At 43.1% G+C, this 8916-nt stretch overlaps 1 protein-coding gene across 20 annotated transcripts in view; it reads left to right on the top strand.

Annotated features, from left to right (window-relative positions):
* RREB1 (ras responsive element binding protein 1) overlaps window positions 1-8916 on the top strand; it is a 125890-nt gene that overhangs the window by 23170 nt on the left and 93804 nt on the right. The window lies entirely within an intron of this gene.

The following is an 8916-nucleotide window of genomic DNA, read 5'->3' as shown; positions in this document are numbered from 1 at the left end:
TAAATAATAATAAATAATAACATAAGTAGCAGGTTTAGGATCACTTTCCATATAATGTGAAAATGGAATTATTATTTAATTCTAGCATGGAGATGAACCTTAGCTTGGGGAAAAAAACTTTTAAGAACACTAGGAATCTGATACGTATTGCAGCTCATTGTTGTGAGATGCTGGGCCTCAAGTCAGGGTGGAAATGTTTGCATTGGCTTCCTATGGAAGCCACCTTTTTCCCTGGTCCACAGTGTCAGTTGCCTGTGTGCTTTCAGTGCTTAGCGAAAGTCCTGGTGCCCTTGCATAGGAAATCATTGGTCTTTATTGCTTCTTCATATGTTTCAGGGTTGACTCCCTGCATTGGAAAGAGGTCGTGGAGCTGAACGCTGGAACATAACTGTTAAGATGAGAGGCAGAATGGACTTCCCATATCTGCTCATATGGCTACCATGTGGATAGCACTGTGACCTTGGTGTCGGGAAGGAGAGTTGTTTTTGTGTCTCTGTCATGGGAAATGGTTATCACTTGTTTGGTGTCATGTATTGAAATCATAGAATTGTAGAGTCGGAAGGGATCATGAGGGTCACCTAGTCCTAACCCACTGCAATGCAGGAATCTTTTGCCCAATGTGGGGCCTTGAACCCACGAACCTGAGATTAAGAGTCTCACGCTCTACTACTGATGGAGCTATATGTGGAGATGCAGCATTGTACAGTGGACAGGGAAGTGGAATTATGAGTTCAAATTCCTTGTCATCCATGTGGATGACTTGGGGAAGTTTGACATCTCAGCATCAGGTTCCATGTCTATAGAATGGATGTAATAGCTGTAAGATCATTAGCAGGAGCTATAAAGCACTGTGTTGTTGTTGTTGTTTTAAAAAATTGTATATGAATTGCCAATAATTCATAATAAAGGTTTAAAAATTAATCTGTTAGATGAATTTCTAGTGTTTACAACAGCATTGGACAAAACCGGAAAATAAAATGGGGAAATAATTTTTTGTTAGTAGCAGCAAAACTTTACTTGTTAAAACGCCCTGTAAGCCAGCTCTGAGCATTTTGAGTGCAACTTTGGCTTGTGTGGGGGTACACCAAACTTAATGAACCTTGTTTATATGATTGTTGTGATTAATACAGCTGTAATTAGACACTGGGGGCAAAGTTTGGGTTTTCCAGCAGTCATTTATATTTAATTATTGGAGTCAATCCGTTTTGTTTAATGGGTTCTGATTAATATATTTCTGTGAGTAAGTGGTAAGATTGTTTTGGTGATTGCCGTTGCATGGATTTTATAATAATTTGATCTACTGAGAGATACAATTTTTTAAACCATTGAATCTTTATAATAGCACATTGATGGGTGTAACAAGTGTTCCTAGTCCTAATGAATTTGTGAGAATTCACCACAAATCAATTGCATTGCATCTAGATAATCCATGCCGGCTTCAGGGGTATGTGTGTGTGTGTTTAGCGGCCCTGTTAAACAGACTATTAATAGGTTTTCTATAGAGTGGAGAAGGTTCGGAGCTTTTTAAAATTAATCTTAGGTGCGCAATACTCTGGCTCACGCTAGATAACTGAACGTTCTTTTATTGCTCTCTTAATTTAAAATGAGTTGGTTGTTAAAAAACAACAACCCAACAAAACCTGTTTTATACATGGTATGAGGAGGGATAGCTCAGTTGGCAAAGCGTTAGACTTTTAATCTCTAGGCTGTGGTTTCGAGTCCCATGTTGGGTGAAAGATTCCTGCAATTGCAAGGGGTTGGACTAGATGACCCCCGTGGTCCCTTCCAACTCTACAAATATGTGAATCTGTATATGGATACATAAGATAGAGACAAATTTGTGAACTGGAGTAGCTTGAGCTTGGTGACAAAGAAAGCCACCCCCCCCCAATTTAAACGTCTCATCTTAGATGACTTTGAGCAGTCCTTTCTTTCATCCTTGATTGTCTATCAGCAATCCGGGCCTGCTACTGGCCTACTTTGCAGAGTTGTCATGTTGGTTACCAAGAGTCTTGTAGAGCTGTTGCTGTATAAAAAAGTGACAGCCTTAAAAATAAATAAATTCTGGAGCAGTTTCAATATCAATAAGTGCTTTCCACTTGTATCATGTGCTCTAACTATGTCATACTCTGGTCAGCTGCTTATGTTGGAAGAAGATTGAGCATTGGATCAAAGTGAACTTTGTAAAAATCAGTGGAATATGTTATAGTAGTGGCTTTTAATAGTGATGCATTTGCTACCTATTTATTAGATTTACACACCTCCCTCCATTCATCATAAGATCCCAGGACAGTTCACATAATAAAATACAGGAATAAAAACAAGTAAATAAACAAAACAAAACAGCAAAACAATAACCCCCTGTTTCTCACAGACACATTTAAAAGGCTGTAGGGTTTTAATCAGCCAAAGGCCTGGTTGAAGAGGAACATTTTCTCCTGGTGCCTTAAACACACTCGTACTTCCGCTTACGTACGTGCTCAGGTTGTGAACGAGATCTGTGCGGGATGTACGTTCGCAATCCGCATGCGCGGGTTGCAATTCAGTGCTTCTGCGCATGCGCAAAGTGCGATTTAGCGCTTCTGCACATGCGTGACCGCCGAAACCCGGAAGTAACCTGTTCTGGTACTCGGTGTTTCGGTGGTACTCGGTACTCGGGTTTCGGTGGTCTGTAACCCGAAAAAACGCAACCTGAAGCGTCTGTAACCTGAGGTATGACTGTATATATAATGAAGGCGCCAGGCAAACCTCTCTGAGCAGAGCATTCTGCAAACAGGGAGCCACTACAGAGAAGGCCTATTCTCGTGTTGCCACCCTCTGGACCTCAGGTGGAGGAGGTACACGACGAATCACCTCAGATGATGAACGCAGTGTCCAGAGCAGTTTATATGGGGAGAGGCGGTCTTTCAGATTTGCATATTTGTCACGGGCAACAGTGGTCAGCCGCATCTCATTTTAGCCTTGCTGACTGTCCTGTGGGAGAGCGCTTGGCCTGCTTGTGTCTTTTTCCCACTGCAGCAATCTGTTCAAAAATTGGTACCCAAATGGAGAGGGATGTGGTCATCTGCTCTGTGACACGCGCAGCTGCAGGAGCTGGTTGAAAAGTTGGATAACTCGACTTACACCGGCTGGAATGAGTTGGCAGGAATATACATAAAGTAAATGAGGTGCACTATACTGATAGACCTTTGCTTTTAGTCAACAGTGTGCCACCCCACTTTAAAAATAAATGGTTGGCTGGCAAAAGCAGCTACTGCAAGTTCTGCTTCACTTTGTGGAACATAAAATGACTGTGGAAGGGGGAAGAGGAACTGGAGCATGACTGTGTGATAGGAGTATAGTGTACTTCAGTTTGTTTTCCAGCCTTGGGATGGTACTTTCCCCCCTTGTAAAGGCTCCTGTGTCTTTAACCACACAATCAAAATTGGAAATCATCTTGGCATTGATCTGCAACAAGGATGGAAGAAGTGTTGGTTACCTTCTGCGTTTCTGCATGTTTAAATAATACAAGCTGGGCTTCAGTTCCAAGCACGCTTCCATCCTGATATTGTGGATCTTGACCCTTGTGTCCTCTTACAGAATTGCAGTCTGATTTGTAAGCTCATTAAATTGGAATTGGTGTGTTCGGAACTGGTGCTTTGGGGTTTTTGGGAGTGAGTGTTTCACTTTTGCCTCCAATGTGTAATTTCAAAACTGATCTAGAGAGGTAAGGTGTGTTGCAGGTGTGAAGAACACAATCCATGGAATTGAATGCTACCTTGTGGGCTCTTTTGCATGGTAAGAGTTGGACAATGCTGGTTTGCCAAAGATGTCTTTAAATTTTATTTTTTATTTTTGTGGAAAGCCATTGAAGAGAAAAGGTGTAGCACCTATGGTTGCCAGCTGACCAGAAAACAATAGCCTATCCTGTTTCTATGCTTGACAGCAACCTGACCTATTTTTAAAAAAAAATCACTTGATTTCCCAGAACAGAGAGGGATGTTGGCAGATCAAGACATTGAACCAAGGTCTGGTTAAAAGGAGAAAAATAATAAAGTTGGCAACCGTAATATCGCCTCTGCAGTCTTTTTAAAGCATGGCTTCACACTATATATTTTTGTGAGGTAAATATTAAAAATGACAAGAGAACCACTTTGTGAAGGAAGAGAAGCTAAGTGCCTCTGATAATTCAGATTTGAGGAAGACTATGCCACATTGCTTGCCAATTCCCTGTCAAAATCGTGCAGCGGGTAGACACAAGCCTTTTTAGCCAGAAGCTTGTACAACAGTTTTTGGGTTGCTTAATAGAGGAGTGGAGGTGGCTGGGATGTGTTGGGGAGGCAAAGGGTTTTATAACACACACACAAACACACACACACACACACACACACACAAGCTGCAGATGTTTATTGTTTTGTGTGCAGCAGTATCTTAACTGGCTGGGCAGAAGCTGGGAAGGGTCACCAAGGCTTCATTTAAAATGTTATTTATTAGCAAAGGGCAGCAGGGACTAAGTCACCCAGGAGGGGTTGGGTGGGTGAGGCTGCTCATCTCTCTCTCTGCCCCCAGCCCCCTGCAACTGAAAGAGTTTTGTCCTGAAAACTTGTGATGGGGAGAGGGAGAGAGATAGAGATAAGAGATGGATTTGTTCTGCTGCAACTGTTCTGCTTGCCTGTGTTTGTAGTGGAGGAGAGGCGTTTTTTCTGTGGGTGCGGTTTTTGAAAGCTACCGATAACTTTCACTCTTCGTTTTGTTTGTGCCTGCACCTCTGCCTGCTGCTCCTTTCTGTTTCCCTCAGCAAGATGGTCACGCTTAACCCCTTTCTTCCTTGGCAGTTGCTGAATAAGCTCACAATCTCCTCTTCCTTCATCCTTGGGCAGGGAGGGGGCTTGCTTACTCTTTGAGTTTCCGTAGGGAGAAATAGTGCTGGGAGTGGGGGGTGGGAAAGGGATGAGGCCCGAAGTTGCCCCCCTTTTCTTTCTAAGTTCCTTAGAAGGTGCAGCATGTTAACATAGGAGCAGCATCCTCGAGACATTTCTGCTTCCAGTCATGCGCTCTCTTTGTGTGCCGCTGTTATTAAGTGAGCAACAGGTCATTGTGAACCATGTTTTATACATTTTTAACTCCTTCTTTGCCTCTCAGGCTCTGCTAAGAGGGGGAGAGGAAGAACGGGATTTAGCTTTCTAGGGTTGCAATAATAAAGGCAGCTAAGCAGTAGTATCTTCTGCTTTAATGCAATTAATATAAACAGGCGTTTCCTATATGTAATTGTTCTCAGGAATGTAGCCAGGATTTCAGAGCAGAGCTGTAGCTGGCGATGAAGCACAGCGATGGTCCACTCGGAATGCTGTTTTTTCCTTAATCGTCTTAGGGTTTTGTTTCCTTCTTTTTGATCAGCTGCTGGGGTTGCCAAAGGGGAAACCAAGCGAGCATCACACAGCTTAACATCGTTTTCCAGGGCTCCTGTGTTTCTGTGTCAGATATTTTTGTATACTGAATTGCTGGTTAAATTGGTTGCTTGAACAGAATTCTGGGTGTGGAGTTCACTGCTTGCACCACAGCTTAAAACATTAAATGATCTGCACATCTTGAGCTTTGACAAGTTCAGTTGACCGTGTGCAAAGAGAGTCCCAGCAGTTTTTGACATTTTTATATTCCTGCTGGTATGAGAAAGGACTACTAGATACTAACTGCTGGGTGCAGAGGTGCAGTGTATAGTTGTTGACATAGTCATGGTGGCTAGAGTAGCCATTGATACTTAAAAAGCCATGTTCAACCTCCACTCTTTGAGGTAGCGACCTTTGAGTACCACTGCACTGTTGGAAACTGAGATTTAAAATCTAGGAGCCAGATGGCACCTTAAAACTAGGTTATGGTCACCACAACACTATGCTTTGCCCCCCCCCCTTTTAATAAAAAAACCAAGATTACAAGGCAAGTGGTCTGTGGAGCACTGCAACACCAAAAGACCCACACCAGCCAGCCAGATGGAGATGTTAGGCACCAAACTTGGCGACCAAACATCTCAACTTCTTCGCAAAAGGCTGTTTTTTGCCTGTTGCAAAATGTGCCAGGCGCTCGGCTGATTTTGAACGCTGAGTTGTTGTTGGGAATCACATTTGGGGAAAATGTTGTTGCGCTAGGGTTTTGCTTGAGTTCTTCCCATGAGCATCTGCTGAACAGGATTCTTGTACTAGAAGGGCGCTTGGCCTGATCCAGCCAGACTCTGCTACTTCTCATTCCTTCTATGCAAAGTGGTGTCGCTGGGTGTCAAGCTTATAGTTCTCTCTCTCCCCCCCATAGGATATCTTTACATTTGCATCCCTATAAGCATAAGACCTTTACTTTTTATGATAGGCTAAAGCGCTACTGTTTTTAACAGCTTGTTAGTTGTTTACTGTGCAGAACCATATGGCCAGTCTCTCTTAAAAAACCCAACAACTTTTTGAAATTAGCATTGTGAGCTGAGTGCCCTGCTTCTGTTTGTGTATTCAGGTTGAGGTGGTGACTTTTTATAAATCACCATTTTTGTCTGCTGAATGCAGCATTCTTTTGAGGCTGAGACCTGGGTCCATGATGAGATGCCTTCATGTTCTTCCATAATTCTGCACCCAGTTTTCAGGGGGAAATAATAAACACCTTTCAGTCACAGAGACGGCAACCCTAAACATTGTCATCTGGTGGGAAGCATTTGTAAAATTAGTGGAATAAAACATATGGATGCAAACACCTATGCATTTTATGCGTTCGCTCCTTTTTCAAAGTTTGCTTTGGAGGGATGAGCTAACTGCTTTGCTTTCTCCACGAGGCAATTAAAATAATTGTCAGGCTTAACTGCGCAGCGAAGTTTGCCACCTAGTTGGGAGACTGGGCTGACCTCACAAGATTGTCTGGCTGTGGTTTCCAGCCAAAGATTCACTCTTTGAGAGAGTCTCACTTCTAGTGCTGAACTATTTTTTGACTCTCTGAATGAATGCAATATGTTAACACTCCTGTAAGCCCCAGGATTGCTTGGCTGCCCCATGCCTTGCCTGCTTCATACTGGCTGAAAAGGTACCATTGTTTGTTCTGCAAACACTGGGCAATGTTTGTTTCCAAGGTGACTGCCTTTCTGTTGCTGCTGTGTAGGGAAGAGCGGGGGAAAGTTGGTTTAAACACCTGGGAGAGCATCTTGCTTTACAAAAAAAGTGGGGGGGGGGGAGAGAGAAAAGAGCTGCTCTTTGCAGAGTTCAGATTGAGTTTTAATCCTTATGCACAAATATGTTAACATAATTAAAAGCCTTCTTTCCATTGCCCTTGATGTGTAAAGAAGAAGAAGAAGAATGGAAAATTTATCAGATCAAATCATGGTGATGGCTTACAATGCACTCCCCCCCCCCCCCAAATCTGGGTCAGAACAATGACTGTGTGGAAGAAACCATTGAACCAGCAGCACAAAGCGATAGCTAATCTGTACAAAATGATAGCAAGCACAGTGATAGCCTGGAAAATTTGGGAGAGCTCTGTTGATGTCCTGAGGAAGGTTGGCTGCTGAAGGCTGGCAGGACCAAAGTAATAGATTTATTCTGGCACCCCCAAACCTTGGCTTTTGGCTTCTCGCTTTGCGAAACCGCATCATGCCGCCTCCGTCACAGAAACCTTGTGTTGTAATGTGCAGCGGCATAACTGCAGGCACTGAGTTTAATGGGATATTAGGTCATGCCTGTGCACCTGAATAGGAGTCCGAGGACAGGGATGGGTAACCTGTAGCCGTCCCAGATGTTGCTGGGCTGCAACTCTGGCCATTGGCCGTGCTTCTGAGGCTTATGGGAGTTGCAGTCCCAATAACATCTGGAGGGTCACAGCTTTTGCACCTTTGCCTTAGAATAAATGCCAATATGTTTCTTCTGACAGCTTTTATTTGCTAACCTTGTACACATGTGATGTGATCTTTGGTTTCTCGGCTCCCTGCTGCTGCTCCTTCTGTTTCTGTAGGAAGCAAACTTAATGGATCCTTTCCCCAGACCCCAAGAGGCTGGTTTGGTACACATCTTTGTGTTTGGGTCAGCTGCTGTGCAGGCAGTGTAGAAATTCTTTCTTTTTTATTTCTTGTTCTGATCTCTTGCTGCCTGCCCTTCTCTCCTCAGCCTCTCCCCCACTCCAAAACTACATACAATTTATTTGAAAACGGTTTGCTAAAAAGTCAAAATGTGTGCAGCTTTTTTTTAATAAAAAAGGTCAGAGATGCTGTTAGCAGAACGTTGCCTTTTTTCCTCCCTATCAGGTTTAGTACAGTTCATGCGCAGGTTTCAGTAAACATTAACCACTTTTATCAGGGCTCGCAGTGTGTGGAATAGTTAGCAAAGAGAATGTGCTGAAAGACACCGACAAAATGAACAAGTCCAAGGTCAAAAGGATGGAAGACTTTTATTATTATTATTACTACTACTACTACTATTTTTTGGTTTTAAGTAAGGGGATGTAGGGGCTGGAAAGCAAATCTATGCTCTTCCCTTCCATGCTTAAGGTGTAACTTGCAGTTAAAAAAACAGCAGAGAGAGAGGCCATGAAGCTTGAGCAACGGTCCAAGAAAGTTAAACCGTCCAGTCTCACACAAGTGTTTTTGTCAGGGGTGATGTTTGCAAATTCTTGTGCATCAAAAAGGTGCTTCTAAATTGTGTCCTTTGAGGGCATATGCTGCATCAGCTTACTGCCTGAACTTACTGCCTGACTGAAAAAAAATACCATATTTTTTGCTCTATAAGACTGACTTTTTCCCTCCTAAAAAGTAAGGGGAAATGTGTGTGCGTCTTATGGAGCAAATGCAGGCTGCGCAGCTATCCCACAAGCCAGAACAGCAAGAGGGATTGCTGCTTTCTCTGCGCAGAGATCCCTCTTGCTGTTCTGGCTTCTGGGATTCAGAATATTTTTTTTCTTGTTTTCGTCTTCCAAAAACTA

Source organism: Podarcis filfolensis (genome assembly GCF_964270895.1).
Source record: "Podarcis filfolensis genome assembly, chromosome: 7".
In the NCBI taxonomy this organism is placed as follows: Eukaryota; Metazoa; Chordata; class Lepidosauria; order Squamata; family Lacertidae; genus Podarcis; species Podarcis filfolensis.
Note: the sequence above shows the minus strand (reverse complement) of the source record. Positions and strands in the feature narration are given on the sequence as shown.